Genomic DNA, 19,544 nt, shown 5'->3' with positions numbered 1-19,544 from the left:
ACCGGAAGGAGAGCAGGGCGCATCAGGAACAGCGGCTTCAGGAAAAGCAGCAAAGCCATCAGATGTAACAGCGGGCTCCCGAGCACCGGCGGCAGAAGGCGACACAGGAGAGGAAGCAGCCTGAGCAGGATGTACGGAAGAAGGCATCAGGGAAGGCGGAGGTAAGAATGAATGTCCAGCAGCAGCACGAGAACGAGTGTGGTGACACACTGGAGATTCAGAAGCAGAGACGGCAGTGACATCCGGAGGCGGCACTACAGGATCGGGAGCGGCAGTCACAGAAGACAGTCTGGCAGAAGGCGGAGAGGATCCAGGGCTGGAGCGGATGACATCACCGGAAATGCGAGAGGTAGAAGAGGTCCTTGCACCAAGAACTGTAAGCATCTGGCAGAGTGGAGCACCTCTGAGCAAGGGAGGGCCAGAGGGAACCGGAGAAGCGGCCACATGGAGCCGGCGAGCAGATGGCAGTGAAGACGCCGGGGTGGGCGTGGCGACTGAAGCGAGAAGACATGGAGGTGAAGGCAGGAACCCTTGACTCTCAACGAGCAGATCCAGAGGTTGACATTCGTCAGCATGGGGCCCAGAATGAGCCGGCGGCATCCGTGGAAGACCAGGCGTAGTCGGCGAGGGAATCCTAGGAGGGCGAGGCATCACTGGCAGGCGAGGCGTCGAGGACGCGTCAGCAGCAGGCTGGAGAGACATCTGTAAGAACAGCAAAGAAAACCAAAACGGAAGGCAGCAAGATGCACGAAAAAACTCGGTGGCAAGATCAAAGTGAGGCAGTGGGAGGAGCTTCAATTGGAGCTTTGGTGGACCTAAAAAAAAAAGAAAGAGGAAGATAAGAACGAGGAAAAGAAAAAAAAAGAAAGAAAGAAAGAAAGAAAGAGGAAGATAAGAACGAGGAAAAGAACAAGGAGAGAAAGAGCAAACAGAGAGGAAGGACAACAAGGGAAAGAGGAAAAGGAAAGGAAAGAAAATTAGAAAGAGAGAAAAGTAGAAGCCACGCCCACCCGGAAGAGTGAGGCAGCGGAAAGGAAACTTCAGAGCTTATCAAAACAGGAAAGACACCGTAAACGGAGTATTTCTGAAGTGAAAAGCGAGAAGAGATGAGATAGAAGAGAAACCATTTCTCACTAGAAACGACTGTAAAACAGCCGAAGCAGTAAGAAAGGAGAAGAGAAAGTTAGGCCCCGCCCAGCACCGAAATCTACCGCAAGCAGTATATTCAGTGGTGGAGACGGGAAAGAACCTGCTCGCTCACAGGCAACCTGCACGCTCACAGGTGAAGGGGCCCCATTGAACGCAAGTAAAGAACGTGTTCGAACCATCAAGCGTCAATGGGAGAGAGGAGAGATAGAAAGAAAGCAAAACTTACATAGGATCCACCTTGACTCCGCTTTCAGCTCCGTCCACCAGACGAGTAATCTATTCCATCAGCATTTTCTGGACATCTGAAAAATAAAAACAAACAAACAAAATAAATCGTCAGATTAAGCTGATAAGAACAGATACTACACTTTGATCTTAGCCAAAAGGCCGAGAAGCGATGCAGAATTCTGTGGCGTGATGAATTCACTTTCAATTTTTCATATTTTAAAAGTCCTGAGCATTCGTGCAGGGGAGAAGGGGGTGCAGAAGACTCAGGTTAGCGAGTGCTGCTTGGGGGCTTTTTATGATATGTCGTTATTTCATCCTCCTCCTGTGTTACAAAAAAAGAGGTGTACAAGGATGACCAATTTCTGTCTAGTCAAGTGGATCATTTTGCGGTCCTTTCTAATGTTCCCATTCTGGAGGCGTCAGTCCCCTCCTCCTTGGGCGGGGCTAGTTTTAAAAAGCCAAGGACGTCAAAAGTTCATTTCATTCAAGATTCAATTGCAAATTTTATTCTTACTACAGCAAATGAACCACAATGCTGAAATATCCTCAGAGATATTTCTACAATATCGCAATAACTTACAGTAGGTATATTGGACGTTTTACGGAAACGTTGGCCGGAACAAAATTCAAAGTAGAAAAAGTTAATCCGATCTCAACGCGAAATCGCTACAGTCAATAACAGCAGTAAGTAAACAACTGAATTCCGGTGTTTTCCTCCAGCTTTTATAAGCTTATGCACCATGCAACATAATATTCTCGTATTTTCTCAATTTTTTTTCAGATGGGAAAACAGGACAATGAAATATTCATGAAAGTGTTCATTTCTCTGGAGTAGGTTCCTCCTCCGAAAAATCTCATTCTTCACTGCAGGTGAATATAAAACATATGTAATTACAAAGGCAATAAAAATAGCAAAACCAAAAATAAATAAATAAATATTCCTGGAGTTATCGAATGCCCATGCTTGGGAAGAAATTATTTTTTGTGATTAAACAAATATTGAGACAGTAAAATTTATCAGCCAAAACTGCATTACATAATGCCAGAGTTTGATTGACACAAACTCGACATGCACAGTCCAGCACATGGTTTCCAACTCAGAGATACTCTCTCTCTCTCTTCAGTTCAAACGTTGCACTTGAAAACACAGAGTGAAATATTAGGAACTTAAATCAATGAAACAAACAGAAAAATTACAAAAAACACTTTACAAATTCATTTGTAATATGTACAATAAAACAGTACTTTTTAATTTACAATTAATGATTACTTTGTATTCTACACTTCCACACTAGTGGCGGGCAAGCCATCTCAAAACTCAGAATAAACTGCTTCCTGCATAGTGCAGCCATCTATTGGCATTTTCCCGTTTGTTAATATTAATGTGCCAACAAAATAAATGAATGAATGAATAAAAGCATAAATACAACAATCCTTAAAAATAATTGTAGACCATTCCAATTAGCTGGCGTTTAGAAATCATACAGAGAATCAAAACAAAGCATTAGGAAACAGACAGAAAAATCTTTGTTGCTGCAGTGTGCCTACAAACATTTTACACCGTTTTGAGAGTTATTTACAATAAATAGGCTCGTGTGTTGAAGGAAGCAATGTGTATACGCGCGCTGTAGTGGGAAAGATCTGGCAAATGTGAATAGGAATTCTCTCAAACTTACATGAAATGAGACAAAAATGTTACTGCAAATGAAATTTGAGTGATATTTCGAGGCCGATCTTCCTTCAATCAGTCAGACAGAATGAGTAAGTTGTTAACAGTACGGGAAAAAAATGTGGATTTTACGGGATTTCTGTAAATGCGAATAAAACTTCGTATTTACAGAAACCAGAACTTGATACTGAAAAGAACGAGGGTTAAACCCGAGGCTCCAGAATGTTCCCATTCCGAGGAAAAGAACGAGGGGCCCGAGCAATAGCAAGTTAAAAAAAGGCAGGTCGCCGCACACTCGTACAAAGGTATGATGTTGTCAGACCTTCGGTTTTCTGAAATTTGAAGGGGCCATTTTAAAAGGACGTTTTCCTGAGGATGCAGTGGGTGAGTGAAGTTTCTGCTTTTTGGATATATTGAGGGCCGTATCCTGCAAGTAGTGCCATAGCAGGCCAACCCGTGGCGAGGGCGGAATAAATTCCTAACCACAAGCCTATCTGCAAAAATTAGTTTAATATCTTGACGTCATGTCGACGTCGTATCAGATATTAAGCTGATAAGAACAGAAGGTTTTTATTGCTAATGCTTATTGCCATTTTACATTATATTGGTATAACCATGGCATGAGATACCAATAACGCACGCAGTGCGATTTAAGTTTCATTACTTGAGGGAAAATATTGGATGCAAAAAATATTTACAGAACTATATACATAAAACCGGGAATATTCATCTCAACATAGCAAGAGGTAGGGCAAGAGTCCAGCGGTAGGTGATAAGTCCTTTTAAAGTCAAGACCACAGAGGCGGGGATGGAATCTATTACATCTGGCGAATCCCAGTGAGATGTTCAACGTAGATATTTCTTGAGTAGCGGATAGTTTCGCTTACAACAAGTTTCCTCAGTAGGTTGGCATATTTATTGCTGCACAGTCTTCGGAGCAGTTTGTCGTTCTCTTTATCCCATGCGCCGAGAGAGCCAACAATGAACGCGTAGGAACGAACATCAGCGAAATCTCGCTTCAGCAGGTCGACTACCGGGCGGTACTTCTTGATTTTATCTTCTCGTGCCGAAGAAAAAGCAGACAGCCTGTTCTCGAAGGAGATGGTAACGTCAATTACAATCGCGGAGCGGTCTTTGCAGAGGACGAGATCCGGTCGAAGATTGGTGCCCGGGAAAACCTCATTGGCGGAGAGAAGGTTCCAGCGATTGCCAGCAGCTTTGTGCACACGGTCCACCACTGCATTATGTCGAGACTGATATGCAGCAGAATAACGCATGCAGTGATTCAGCACATGAGGAAGCGTTTCTTCCGTAGACGAGCAGCGGCGGCATCCTCGACGAGAGCGGTCCCAAGGCTTGGCGGCGTTGAGAGGAACCAAGTTGAGGCGAGCACGATGCACGAATCTCCACTCAGCGAACCTGGTAAACAACCCATTGCTCAGGAAGTGGGAGCTCGCGCGAGAGGCGGCAACACATTCCATCACCTTACCCTGGTTGGGGAGGAGAATAAGGTCATCAAGACGCTCACTCCTTTTCAGGGTGCGGAAGGAACGAAAAATGGTATGCCTCTTGCTGGGAAAGATGGTGAAGGAGCCACACGTGATGGAGGGTGAACCGTCCGCGTCGAAGGACCAGGAGACCTTGAGACGTCTAGAAGCCGACCTTGCGGCCGACCACATCGAGGAGATGGGGTTCGTGGAGGAAGCAAAGGGAGCATCATCGGAGGCCGAGAGGAAGAGACCTACAAGAGAATGAGACGGCGTCTCGCCAATGCGAGCATGGACGTAGGTACAAAGGTCCTCCCAGCCAAGACCACGAACGTAGGAGTCCTTGGAACAAAGGAGCTTCAAGGCGCCATCCACTGCAGCGATGTCAGAATCTTCTGCGGAAAGAGGGATTCCGAGGGCACCCTTACCAGACAAGCCATAGATGTAATTATTGGACGCCTCGGGAGGAAGGTTGAGTGTCTTCTTGATGGCAGGCCGCAGGAAGTCATCGATCTTTTTCCAGTCTCCTTTGCTAAGCAGTCCAGTCCTCATATGGAAATGGAGAGAAGGAAAGAAGAAGCACTTGAGGGCGTCCAGACGCTGCCACGGAGCAAGCTTCGACTCCATGATTTTTTCAGCGAGGAGAAGGATGTCACGCAACTGAGCCCGGCAGGGAGGAAGGTGAAACCCGATGGGCTTCCGAAGGAAGCGGAAAGATTCGCCATCGTCGAGAGCCTTGAGAGGGGAGCCTTTGATGCAAAACAGAGTGGAACGGGATCCAGCAGGACGAGCGGCGGAGAAGTGAAGCGAGTGACACTTGCTGGGATTCAAGTGCAGACCAAGACGAGAGAAGGAGTCAGAAATGGAGTCCAAGTCATGTTGGAGAATATCAGGAGAAGGAGCCAACAGCAGGACATCATCGGCAAAGGCGAGGATGCGTGGAGAAGCAGGAGGAGAAACGATGGACCGGAGCACGGGATCGATGGCAAGATTGAACAGCAGGCCGCTCAAAGGGCAACCTTGACGAACGCCAGCACAGATGTTTACGGGACCAGAGACACCGTCCGAGGAGAGAAAGCAGATAGAAGACTCCCGGTAGAGATCTTGAACCAAGGAGAGAAAGTCCTCACCAACTCCGGACGTGCGAATAGCAGTGAAGAGGGCGACATGTGGAATGGAGCCAAACGCATTGGCGATATCCAGGGACGCGAGGCACAATGTAGACTTCCGGCGGCGAGCGAGCTGAAGTTGCTGCTGAACGATGAAGTGATGTTCGAGGATACCATCATGCGGCATGAACCCCTATTGGGAGGAACAGAGCACATCATTGTCGCAGAGCCATGCAGTCAGACGTTTGGCGAGGCAGCCAGAGAAGAGACGTGCTATGGAAGAACTGAGAGCGATCGGTCGCCAGTTGTGAAGGATGGAAGGATCACCTCGCTTGAAAATCAGGAAAGACCTCGAAGACTTCCACGACGAGGGAATCCGCTTGAAGCGCAGACAGATGTTAAAGATGTCACAAAGAATTCTGCACTCAGGATCGAGCTCCCGCCAGTGGGAGTAGGAGAGACGATCAGGACCCGGAGCAGAATTTTCGCATGACCTGAGTTTGGCCTGGATCTCAGCGGGAGAAAACTGTGACAGGTCAAGGGGAGGACGATCCGGGAGGCAGGAAGTGAAGATGGAGACGTCTGCATCTCTCGAGGCGAGCCTTTCAGAGAACTCCGCGGCGATGTCTTCGGCAGGAATGGGACACGAAGGAGAGCATTCAGAAGTGAGGAGACGCATGGCCCTTCGGCGGTTCCTTCGGTACAAACCTTGGATGACACGCGGATTTAGGATGTTAACAGGACGTGGAGGACCAGCAGGCGGAGGACCCGGAGGAGGGAGCTTGGCATACTCGGCGGCAGACTGGATGACCAGGTGAAGACAGGACTCAAAGGAGCACCAAGAAGAGTCGTCGGTGGGTCCGGAAGCAAAGCACTGAAGACAGTCCCTGTGCAGGAGAAGAGGAGGATCGGAGGAGACATCGTCAACAGAAGGAAGGCGGAACAACTCGTCAGAGGGCAGAGTGGAGGCATCAAGCGCAGAAGCATCATCAGGAAGGACCGGAGGATCGGTAACAGCACTGCTCGGAACGTCCAACGGCGACAGCGGAAGGAAGGGCTGAGAAGAGGAGGAAGAATCCAACGGAGAAGCAGTGGACCTTGAAGGGGAAGCAGGAACATCCGGAAGAGGTGAAGCAGTAGGCGTGGAGACCAGCGGAGACTCGGTAGGATTCACAGCGTGTGTCGGTGAAGGAGGCGAAGGAGCGACAGCAGGAGCAGGAACGTGGGAGCGAACTGTAGCAGCAGCAGTGGGCGAGGAGTCTGGCGGCGCAGGTCAACGTCGTCTTCGTCTCTGAGCAACAGGCAATGGAAGAGGAATGTTGTTGGCAGCAGCGTTCCGTGAAGCACGTTGGTGGAAAGCCGAGTGATTGAAAAGACCTTTCCTGGAAGGGCAGGAGAAAGGGCACACGGAGCATTTCCAACGGAAGGAGGCGCCGAAAGAGGAAACAGGAGGAGTGGTGCGAAAGCAGGAGTGGGAAAAACCCTGTTGGCGAGAACAGAGCTGCAGAGACCACACCACTTCATGCACGAGGAGATCTGTATGAGGTGTTCTTGCAGGATGTGCCTGGTAAGGGATTTCTTCATGCGAGACCAGGAGCCGGAACGGAAGAGGAGGCTGCAGTTGGCCTCGGTGCACATGAACACGTCACTTACAGGAAAAACCAAGTGAAGAGTGTTGTCAACCCGACAAGTCGAAGAGGGGCCCAGCGGGCCAGGAGGAGGGCCGGAAGGAGCACTGGGACTGTAAGGCGATGCAGGAAGAGTCGGAGAACCGGAAGGCGAAGGACCAGGAGTGACGAAAGCATCGGCACCGGGAGACGCAGAGAGAGATGAACGACGATGTCGGAGGTAACGATGGAAGCGAAGATGTCTTTTGCTGAGACACACCTTACCACATGAAGAGCATCGAGGGCCTCCAGGGGTGGGAGTCGTCGTCGCAGGGACAGGAGCGTGAAGAACAGCCGAAGAGGGAGCAGCAGCGAAGGAAGAGCCAGTAGTACTGGAGGTGACAAGAGGAGCTTCAGCAGGGCACGGCTGAGGAGAACCGGAAGGAGAGCAGGGCGCATCAGGAACAGCGGCTTCAGGAAAAGCAGCAAAGCCATCAGATGTAACAGCGGGCTCCCGAGCACCGGCGGCAGAAGGCGACACAGGAGAGGAAGCAGCCTGAGCAGGATGTACGGAAGAAGGCATCAGGGAAGGCGGAGGTAAGAATGAATGTCCAGCAGCAGCACGAGAACGAGTGTGGTGACACACTGGAGATTCAGAAGCAGAGACGGCAGTGACATCCGGAGGCGGCACTACAGGATCGGGAGCGGCAGTCACAGAAGACAGTCTGGCAGAAGGCGGAGAGGATCCAGGGCTGGAGCGGATGACATCACCGGAAATGCGAGAGGTAGAAGAGGTCCTTGCACCAAGAACTGTAAGCATCTGGCAGAGTGGAGCACCTCTGAGCAAGGGAGGGCCAGAGGGAACCGGAGAAGCGGCCACATGGAGCCGGCGAGCAGATGGCAGTGAAGACGCCGGGGTGGGCGTGGCGACTGAAGCGAGAAGACATGGAGGTGAAGGCAGGAACCCTTGACTCTCAACGAGCAGATCCAGAGGTTGACATTCGTCAGCATGGGGCCCAGAATGAGCCGGCGGCATCCGTGGAAGACAAGGCGTAGTCGGCGAGGGAATCCTAGGAGGGCGAGGCATCACTGGCAGGCGAGGCGTCGAGGACGCGTCAGCAGCAGGCTGGAGAGACATCTGTAAGAACAGCAAAGAAAACCAAAACGGAAGGCAGCAAGATGCACGAAAAAACTCGGTGGCAAGATCAAAGTGAGGCAGTGGGAGGAGCTTCAATTGGAGCTTTGGTGGACCTAAAAAAAAAAAAGAAATAGGAAGATAAGAACGAGGAAAAGAAAAAAAAGAAAGAAAGAGGAAGATAAGAAAGAGGAAAAGAACAAGGAGAGAAAGAGCAAACAGAGAGGAAGGACAACAAGGGAAAGAGGAAAAGGAAAGGAAAGAAAACTAGAAAGAGAGAAAAGTAGAAGCCACGCCCACCCGGAAGAGTGAGGCAGCGGAAAGGAAACTTCAGAGCTTATCAAAACAGGAAAGACACCGTAAACGGAGTATTTCTGAAGTGAAAAATGAGAAGAGATGAGATAGAAGAGAAGTGAGTGAGTGAGTGAGTGATTATGGCGCAAAACCAGAGATGATTATGACGCGCCAAACAAAAGATAAGATGATTACAATTGATGACATTAAAATTCAATAAATAAAAACAAGTAGATAAATGTACCAAATCCAGAGGATGAAGTCATATAAACACAGGTTAAAAGCACATATTAAAATTCAAGAGACAGTCTTCAAAACAAATTACATTTGGTAATAAAAGCCAATATCTTTTAAATAATAAAATAAATTAGAATTGACCTCTCTTCCGATTAAACGGTCGAGAGGTAAGTCACAGCTATTAAAATATTTCTGGCGAAGACTATTAAAACATGGACACTCAATTAAAATATGACGAACAGATAAACAAACATTACAGTTAAAACAAACAGGCTCATTTTCAGCTTTTAAAAGGTAGTTATGTGTCACTCTAGTGTGACCAATTCTGAGGCGAGTCAAAAGAACTTCCTCCTTACGATTTTTGGTTAATTCCCAGTGCTCAATTCTAGGTTTTACATGTCTTAATTTATTTTGAAGCTGAACATCCCAAAGTTGTTGCCATTTTTTTCGGATCTTTTGTTTCACAACACAACAAATGTCTGCAAAAGGGATGAGACGACTGGACAGTTCAACAGCACATTTTGCTGTGATATCTGCCAGGTCATTCCCTTTTATTCCCACATGCCCGGGAACCCAGCAGTACAGGATATCATACCCACGATTCATTAAGTTTATATGTATTTTGAGAATATCCACTATTACTGGATTTTGAGTATTAGGAAAAGCTTCTATTGACTTAAGAGCACTATACGAATCTGTATAAATTATAAACTTTTTGTAGCAGAGCCTTGAGATGTATAAAAGACTATAATATATCGCAGTTAATTCGGATGTTAAGACAGAGAAAGCATTGTGCAAGCGTCTGCCCTCCATGTGGTCTTTAATTACATATGCCATCCCCACATGATCTTTTGACTTGGACCCATCTGTATAAACTGGAAGATAACTGCTATATTTGTTCCTGTGCTCAGCGAAGAGTTGTCTGTATATAATCTCGTTAGTGCTTGCCTTCACATGATACTTAAAAACATCAAGAAGATGAATCCGTGCATTTTCCCAAGGTGGGATTTCAAAATTCTGTACTGCTTGGGGGTGCATATCAGAGAGGGAAAGTTCCTCAATGACAGGGCGAACTCTTAAAAGAAATGTAGGAACACAAGATGGACGTGTTTCAAATAACGCGTTACTCACATCATCAAGTAAGCACAGCTTATTGGGATGTTCAGGTTGGGATAGTATATTAAAATATTGCAAAAGGGACAATTGTTCACGCCTCAGATAAAGTGATGGTTCATTACAGTCAACATACAGGCTCTGGACAGGAGAAGTCCTGAAGGCTCCTGAACATATCCTCAAACCTTGATGGTGAACAGGATCCAGTTTTAACAAAACAGATGACCGAGCGGATCCATAAACAACTGAGCCATAGTCCAGTCTAGAGCGGATAAGCGCTCTGTAAATGCGAAGCATGGAGCAACGCTCTGCACCCCAGGAGGTGTTCGCCAACACTTTTAACATATTTAGTGTTTTGAGACACTTCTTTCTCAGGTTTAAAACATGAGAAAGGAAAGTCAATTTCTGGTCGAACGTTACTCCTAAAAATTTTACTTCGGGCGCAACTGGAATAATTGTACCATTTAGATATAACTCAGGTTCAGGATGGAGACCTCGCTTCCTACAAAAGTGCACGCACACAGTTTTCTGTTTCGAAAAAGTAAATCCCTGTTTGTCTGACCATTCTTGGATCTTATTCAGAGCCATCTGCAATTGCCTCTCTATGTATCTCATGTCTGCTCCTCGACAGCTAATCTGTAAATCATCTACATATAGTGATCCTAAGATGGTGTGAGGAAGTTCTTTTAATACAGAATTTATTTTTAAACTGAACAGCGTTACACTAAGCACACAGCCTTGAGGCACACCCTCTTCCTGTTGAAAAACATCCGAAAAAACAGAGCCAATCCTTACTTGAAAAGTTCTAGCGTTCAAGAAATTCTGTATGAAAATTGGTAGGTTGCCGCGCAAGCCACTCTCGTGAAGATCCCGGAGTATACCGTATCTCCATGCCTTATCATAAGCTTTCTCAATGTCGAAGAATATTGAGACAAGGTGACTTCTTCTGACAAAGGCTTTCCGAATAGATGTCTCTAATAGAAGCATATTGTCTACGGTCGTTCCCCCTGTCGAAAACCGCTCTGATAAGGCGATATAATATTATTCTTTTCCAAGAAGTAGACTAGGCGGCTGTTTACCATCTTTTCAAACAGTTTGCAAACACAACTGGTAAGGGCAATTGGCCGATAGTTCGAGGGATTCCTCGGGTCTTTCCCTGGCTTCGCAATAGGAATGACAACAGCTCTCCTCCATGCACTGGGAAATGTACGCTCCTTCCACACTCTATTGTAAAGTGTGAGAAGAGCACTCAGTGACTTATAGGACAGATGCTTTAGCATTTCATAATACACGCCATCCAGACCCGGACAAGACCTATGTGTCTGCAACAAAGCTCTCTTTAATTCAACCATAGTAAAGTCTCTATTGTATGGCTCAAAGTTGGAAGAGTTGAAAGCGATGGGATTTTTCTCAGAGCGTTGCTTGATAGAAAGAAATGCAGGTGAGTAATTTCGGCTGGAAGAAACGGCAGCAAATGTCTCACCAATTGTATTTGCAATTTCTTCTATGGAGCTAATCACTCGGCCATCTTTTTCCAGAAAGGAAAGTGAGTGGTCTTTATACATTCCGCATGCTTTTCGAACTCTTTCCCAAACCCGCTTACTAGGCGTAGAGGATGTTATTGAGGACACATATGAAATCCAGGAATCCCTCTGGCTCTGCCTTCTTACTTTCCGTGCATTTGCTTTGGATCTTTTAAAAGCTATGAGGTTTCGCAGAGTAGGATATCTACGAAAAATACCCCATGCTTTTTTCTGTTTTTTCAGTGCTTCATGACAGTCGCGATTCCACCATGGTTTTGAATATTTTAGTAGTTTTCCTGATGTTCTAGGAATGGAGAGCATAGCTGCCTGAATAATAGTATTAGTAACAGCTTCAACAGCGTCATCGATATGCGCATCTTCTACCATTTCATCTGTGAGCTCTGCAATGGAAGAGAAGAGTTCCCAGTCTGCCCTGTCCAGTATGAATCGAGGGGATCTCGACATGGGGTTTGCTCCTCTTCGTGCAAGAGACACAAAAATAGGATAATGATCGCTGTTGTACAGGTCATTTCCGACACTAAAAGTGCAAAATGGCAACAGAGATGGTGAACAGATGGCAAGATCGAGAGCGTGGAATGTCCTTGAAGGCTCATGGAAGTATGTATCTTGCCCATTATTTAGGAGACAAAGGCTGTGATCTTCGATCATCTGCTCAATTTGTCTTCCTCGGCAATTTGTATCTTTGCTACCCCAGAGTGGACTATGGCCGTTAAAATCTCCTATTATAATATAATGCTCAGGCAGCTGCTCTATTAGATTATTTAAATCTTGCTGATAAATGTGCTCATTTGGAGGCAAATACAAAGAAACAAATGAAACAACAATATCAAAATTTATTTGAGTAGCGACAACTTGGAGGGATGTCGTCAAAGGAAGTACATTTGAGGGATAATCCAGTGAGGAGAGGAGACCTACTCCTCCACTGGCACGCTCACCTGCAAGGTTATCCTTCCTGACGAAAGAAAACCTCCGAAGTTTTGCATGGTGTTCTGGTTTCAGATTTGTTTCCTGTATTGCGAAGCACACAGGATGGTACACATTTATTATACATTTGATGTCAAGCAAATTTGGGTGGAAACCGCGACAGTTCCATGACACGAGGGTGGCCATTATGAATGGTTTTTGTTTTTCCTGTGCTGTTCTTTTGTTTTTCGTGGAAGTAGATGCCTGGGAAATTCCAGACCCTCTTCCACTTCCATAAAGTCTGAATCCGCAGATTCAGAAATCATGTCATCAAGAGAGCTATTGCTGCGACTTCTATTTTTATTTGATATTTTTTGTGTGGCAGTTTTCGGCTTACTTTGAATAATTGTTTCTTTCTTTTGTACTATATGAGTTGCATTTTCTTTTTTCTTGTTGGATGTAGACGGTTGGGTTTTATTTGGTAGGGTCTGTGTGCCTATTGATGTTTGGGTGGCGACTGTACGATATGATTTAACAGCACTGGCGTATGATGAATTTGGTCGAAGCTGTGTGCTCTGGACTAGTCTTCTGGCTTCGGCGTAAGAGATGTTCCTAGTAACTTTTGCAGTCTGGATTTCTTTTTCCGATTTCCATTTTGGGCACAAGCGAGAAAATGCTGGGTGGTCACCCTTGCAATTTATACATAAAGGCGCAGCGGTACAATTATCAGAATCGTGGCCAATCTGTGAGCATCGGGCGCATGTGAGGCTGCCACGACAAGACGTCTTAGAATGGCCGAAACGCTGGCATTGGAAACATCGCATAGGGTTTGGAATATAAGGTCTTACAGGAATATTTAGATATCCGGCCTTAATATTCTTAGGCAGATCAGGCGTGTTGAAGGTAAGGATCACGTGTTTCGTGTCTATCAACTTACCTTCTTTACGCATCTTGATCCGCCTTACACCGCAGACATTTTGTTCGGATAACTCAGAAGCGATCTCTTCTTCAGAAACATACAGAAGGTCGAATTCTGAGATTACACCACGACAATAGTTCAGTGACTTATGGGGTGTTACAGTGACATTCGCTTGCCCAAGTTGAGTAATCTGAAGTAAAGAAGCAGACTGGGTGGCTGAGTGTGTATCAATAAGCAAGTCTCCGGAGCGGAGACGCTTTATGTTTCTCGGCTCACCAATACAAGACTGGATGTATTTGTTTATTACGAAAGGAGACATCTTATGCATTTCGCCAGAAGGACTAGAGATTACTAGGAAACGGGGACTATTGTTATGATTTTTTTTATTTGCATCTGTCCGTAATTTTTTTGCAGAATTTTCAGAACTAGGTTGAGCGACAGGTTGAGTGACTGGTTTAGTAGGAGACGTTTCAGAACTAGGTTGAATGATTGGTTTATTAGTAGATGTTTCAGAACTAGGTTGAGTGACTGGTTTAGTAGGAGATGTTTCAGAACTAGGTTGAATGATTGGTTTAGTAGTAGATGTTTCAGAACTAGGTTGAGAGACTGGAGTGACTTCAAAGTTTTTTAATAAAAAAATATGTGTATTTGCCATATTGAAAATAGAAAAGATTCGGGTCCGACGGCCCCGCCCACCACGGAGCCCAACAAGGGAACACAGATTCCTGTGTTAGGGCTAGCCGGACCTATACGCAAACTGAAGCCCCACAGTCGGCTTTCCCGAAAGCAGGTACTCCCGAGAGCTTGACCCCAAGCCACTGACACAAGGACTAGTGACCAGCCGATTGACACCCGTGAGGACGACTAAGGTGCCTCCCGTTTAGCTGAAGCAGAGGCCAAAGCAGTGTGTTGGGGACAGTACCTCGCCCCTCAACTACCAGGACCCTCCTTTCCAGCGACACGGGTCTCCACGCACGGCAAACACGTGGGCAGTTTTCTCGCCACTTGAAAACTAGAAACAAGGTCTGTTCTAGCCTCTCGTGACGAGCCCCAAACTCTGTAGAGAGAAACCACAAGGGAGAAGGGAAGGGAAAAAGATCCAGCCAAGAGGAGAGGAGTCGGAAAAGAGGATAGATCACTGGGGCTCCAGGATCGTGACACCCGTCTCACCAAGAAGATGATCCCCTGAAGGGCTAGGGTACCTCGGGATTGCCACACCCGTACTCACAAAAGTGAGCCCCCTGAGGGAGATAGAAGAGAAACCATTCCTCACTAGAAACGACTGTAAAACAGCCGAAGCAGTAAGAAAGGAGAAGAGAAAGTTAGGCCCCGCCCAGCACCGAAATCTACCGCAAGCAGTATATTCAGTGGTGGAGACGGGAAAGAACCTGCTCGCTCACAGTCAACCTGCACGCTCACAGGTGAAGGGGCCCCATTGAACGCAAGTAAAGAACGTGTTCGAACCATCAAGCGTCAATGGGAGAGAGGAGAGATAGAAAGAAAGCAAAACTTACATAGGATCCACCTTGACTCCGCTTTCAGCTCCGTCCACCAGACGAGTAATCTATTCCATCAGCATTTTCTGGACATCTGAAAAATAAAAACAAACAAACAAAATAAATCGTCAGATTAAGCTGATAAGAACAGATACTACACTTTGATCTTAGCCAAAAGGCCAAGAAGCGATGCAGAATTCTCTGGCGTGATGAATTCACTTTCAATTTTTCATATTTCAAAAGTCCTGAGCATTCGTGCAGGGGAGAAGGGGGTGCAGAAGACTCAGGTTAGCGAGTGCTGCTTGGGGGCTTTTTATGATATGTCGTTATTTCATCCTCCTCCTGTGTTACAAAAAAAGAGGTGTACAAGGATGACCAATTTCTGTTTAGTCAAGTGGATCATTTTGCGGTCCTTTCTAATGTTCCCATTCTGGAGGCGTCAGTCCCCTCCTCCTTGGGCGGGGCTAGTTTTAAAAAGCCAAGGACGTCAAAAGTTCATTTCATTCAAGATTCAATTGCAAATTTTATTCTTACTACAGCAAATGAACCACAATGCTGAAATATCCTCAGAGATATTTCTACAATATCGCAATAACTTACAGTAGTTATATTGGACGTTTTACGGAAACGTTGGCCGGAACAAAATTCAAAGTAGAAAAAGTTAATCCGATCTCAACGCGAAATCGCTACAGTCAATAACAGCAGTAAGTAAACAACTGAATTCCGGTGTTTTCCTCCAGCTTTTATAAGCTTATGCACCATGCAACATAATATTCTCGTATTTTCTCAATTTTTTTTCAGATGGGAAAACAGGACAATGAAATATTCATGAAAGTGTTCATTTCTCTGGAGTAGGTTCCTCCTCCGAAAAATCTCATTCTTCACTTCAGGTGAATATAAAACATATGTAATTACAAAGGCAATAAAAATAGCAAAACCAAAAATAAATAAATAAATATTCCTGGAGTTATCGAATGCCCATGCTTGGGAAGAAATTATTTTTTGTGATTAAACAAATATTGAGACAGTAAAATTTATCAGCCAAAACTGCATTACATAATGCCAGAGTTTGATTGACACAAACTCGACATGCACAGTCCAGCACATGGTTTCCAACTCAGAGATACTCTCTCTCTCTCTTCAGTTCAAACGTTGCACTTGAAAACACAGAGTGAAATATTAGGAACTTAAAACAATTAAACAAACAGAAAAATTACAAAAAACACTTTACAAATTAATTTGTAATATGTACAATAAAACAGTACTTTTTAATTTACAATTAATGATTACTTTGTATTCTACACTTCCACACTAGTGGCGGGCAAGCCATCTCAAAACTCAGAATAAACTGCTTCCTGCATAGTGCAGCCATCTATTGGCATTTTCCCGTTTGTTAATATTAATGTGCCAACAAAATAAATGAATGAATGAATAAAAGCATAAATACAACAATCCTTAAAAATAATTGTAGACCATTCCAATTAGCTGGCGTTTAGAAATCATACAGAGAATCAAAACAAAGCATTAGGAAACAGACAGAAAAATCTTTGTTGCTGCAGTGTGCCTACAAACATTTTACACCGTTTTGAGAGTTATTTACAATAAATAGGCTCGTGTGTTGAAGGAAGCAATGTGTATACGCGCGCTGTAGTGGGAAAGATCTGGCAAATGTGAATAGGAATTCTCTCAAACTTACATGAAATGAGACAAAAATGTTACTGCAAATGAAATTTGAGTGATATTTCGAGGCCGATCTTCCTTCAATCAGTCAGACAGAATGAGTAAGTTGTTAACAGTACGGGAAAAAAATGTGGATTTTACGGGATTTCTGTAAATGCGAATAAAACTTCGTATTTACAGAAACCAGAACTTGACACTGAAAAGAACGAGGGTTAAACCCGAGGCTCCAGAATGTTCCCATTCCGAGGAAAAGAACGAGGGGCCCGAGCAATAGCAAGTTAAAAAAAGGCAGGTCGCCGCACACTCGTACAAAGGTATGATGTTGTCAGACCTTCGGTTTTCTGAAATTTGAAGGGGCCATTTTAAAAGGACGTTTTCCTGAGGATGCAGTGGGTGAGTGAAGTTTCTGCTTTTTGGATATATTGAGGGCCGTATCCTGCAAGTAGTGCCATAGCAGGCCAACCCGTGGCGAGGGCGGAATAAATTCCTAACCACAAGCCTATCTGCAAAAATTAGTTTAATATCTTGACGTCATGTCGACGTCGTATCAGATATTAAGCTGATAAGAACAGAAGGTTTTTATTGCTAATGCTTATTGCCATTTTACATTATATTGGTATAACCATGGCATGAGATACCAATAACGCACGCAGTGCGATTTAAGTTTCATTACTTGAGGGAAAATATTGGATGCAAAAAATATTTACAGAACTATATACATAAAACCGGGAATATTCATCTCAACATAGCAAGAGGTAGGGCAAGAGTCCAGCGGTAGGTGATAAGTCCTTTTAAAGTCAAGACCACAGAGGCGGGGATGGAATCTATTACATCTGGCGAATCCCAGTGAGATGTTCAACGTAGATATTTCTTGAGTAGCGGATAGTTTCGCTTACAACAAGTTTCCTCAGTAGGTTGGCATATTTATTGCTGCACAGTCTTCGGAGCAGTTTGTCGTTCTCTTTATCCCATGCGCCGAGAGAGCCAACAATGAACGCGTAGGAACGAACATCAGCGAAATCTCGCTTCAGCAGGTCGACTACCGGGCGGTACTTCTTGATTTTATCTTCTCGTGCCGAAGAAAAAGCAGACAGCCTGTTCTCGAAGGAGATGGTAACGTCAATTACAATCGCGGAGCGGTCTTTGCAGAGGACGAGATCCGGTCGAAGATTGGTGCCCGGGAAAACCTCATTGGCGGAGAGAAGGTTCCAGCGATTGCCAGCAGCTTTGTGCACACGGTCCACCACTGCATTATGTCGAGACTGATATGCAGCAGAATAACGCATGCAGTGATTCAGCACATGAGGAAGCGTTTCTTCCGTAGACGAGCAGCGGCGGCATCCTCGACGAGAGCGGTCCCAAGGCTTGGCGGCGTTGAGAGGAACCAAGTTGAGGCGAGCACGATGCACGAATCTCCACTCAGCGAACCTGGTAAACAACCCATTGCTCAGGAAGTGGGAGCTCGCGCGAGAGGCGGCAACACATTCCATCACCTTACCCTGGTTGGGGAGGAGAATAAGGTCATCAAGACGCTCACTCCTTTTCAGGGTGCGGAAGGAACGAAAAATGGTATGCCTCTTGCTGGGAAAGATGGTGAAGGAGCCACACGTGATGGAGGGTGAACCGTCCGCGTCGAAGGACCAGGAGACCTTGAGACGTCTAGAAGCCGACCTTGCGGCCGACCACATCGAGGAGATGGGGTTCGTGGAGGAAGCAAAGGGAGCATCATCGGAGGCCGAGAGGAAGAGACCTACAAGAGAATGAGACGGCGTCTCGCCAATGCGAGCATGGACGTAGGTACAAAGGTCCTCCCAGCCAAGACCACGAACGTAGGAGTCCTTGGAACAAAGGAGCTTGAAGGCGCCATCCACTGCAGCGATGTCAGAATCTTCTGCGGAAAGAGGGATTCCGAGGGCACCCTTACCAGACAAGCCATAGATGTAATTATTGGACGCCTCGGGAGGAAGGTTGAGTGTCTTCTTGATGGCAGGCCGCAGGAAGTCATCGATCTTTTTCCAGTCTCCTTTGCTAAGCAGTCCAGTCCTCATATGGAAATGGAGAGAAGGAAAGAAGAAGCACTTGAGGGCGTCCAGACGCTGCCACGGAGCAAGCTTCGACTCCATGATTTTTTCAGCGAGGAGAAGGATGTCACGCAACTGAGCCCGGCAGGGAGGAAGGTGAAACCCGATGGGCTTCCGAAGGAAGCGGAAAGATTCGCCATCGTCGAGAGCCTTGAGAGGGGAGCCTTTGATGCAAAACAGAGTGGAACGGGATCCAGCAGGACGAGCGGCGGAGAAGTGAAGCGAGTGACACTTGCTGGGATTCAAGTGCAGACCAAGACGAGAGAAGGAGTCAGAAATGGAGTCCAAGTCATGTTGGAGAATATCAGGAGAAGGAGCCAACAGCAGGACATCATCGGCAAAGGCGAGGATGCGTGGAGAAGCAGGAGGAGAAACGATGGACCGGAGCACGGGATCGATGGCAAGATTGAACAGCAGGCCGCTCAAAGGGCAACCTTGACGAACGCCAGCACAGATGTTTACGGGACCAGAGACACCGTCCGAGGAGAGAAAGCAGATAGAAGACTCCCGGTAGAGATCTTGAACCAAGGAGAGAAAGTCCTCACCAACTCCGGACGTGCGAATAGCAGTGAAGAGGGCGACATGTGGAATGGAGCCAAACGCATTGGCGATATCCAGGGACGCGAGGCACAATGTAGACTTCCGGCGGCGAGCGAGCTGAAGTTGCTGCTGAACGATGAAGTGATGTTCGAGGATACCATCATGCGGCATGAACCCCTATTGGGAGGAACAGAGCACATCATTGTCGCAGAGCCATGCAGTCAGACGTTTGGCGAGGCAGCCAGAGAAGAGACGTGCTATGGAAGAACTGAGAGCGATCGGTCGCCAGTTGTGAAGGATGGAAGGATCACCTCGCTTGAAAATCAGGAAAGACCTCGAAGACTTCCACGACG

At 46.1% G+C, this 19,544-nt stretch overlaps 2 non-coding genes and 2 pseudogenes across 2 annotated transcripts; all 4 read right to left on the bottom strand.

Annotated features, from left to right (window-relative positions):
* Window positions 1–1,415: 1,415 nt before the first annotated feature.
* Window positions 1,416–1,548, bottom strand: LOC146994557 (U2 spliceosomal RNA; annotated as a pseudogene).
* Window positions 1,549–3,456: 1,908 nt separating this feature from the next.
* On the bottom strand, window positions 3,457–3,639 carry LOC146994556 (U2 spliceosomal RNA). Its single transcript, XR_015044319.1, has one exon. It is a non-coding gene; the product is annotated as a U2 spliceosomal RNA (small nuclear RNA).
* An 11,269-nt stretch (window positions 3,640–14,908) lies between these two features.
* LOC146994555 (U2 spliceosomal RNA) lies at window positions 14,909–15,081 on the bottom strand (annotated as a pseudogene).
* A 1,908-nt stretch (window positions 15,082–16,989) lies between these two features.
* LOC146994554 (U2 spliceosomal RNA) lies at window positions 16,990–17,172 on the bottom strand. Its single transcript, XR_015044318.1, has one exon. It is a non-coding gene; the product is annotated as a U2 spliceosomal RNA (small nuclear RNA).
* Between the last annotated feature and the right edge of the window lie 2,372 nt (window positions 17,173–19,544).

The sequence above is a fragment of the Stegodyphus dumicola genome, chromosome 11 (genome assembly GCF_044657685.1).
Source record: "Stegodyphus dumicola isolate Sdum_Otavi_A_Nest chromosome 11, ASM4465768v1".
Taxonomy (NCBI): domain Eukaryota; kingdom Metazoa; phylum Arthropoda; class Arachnida; order Araneae; family Eresidae; genus Stegodyphus; species Stegodyphus dumicola.
Note: the sequence above shows the minus strand (reverse complement) of the source record. Positions and strands in the feature narration are given on the sequence as shown.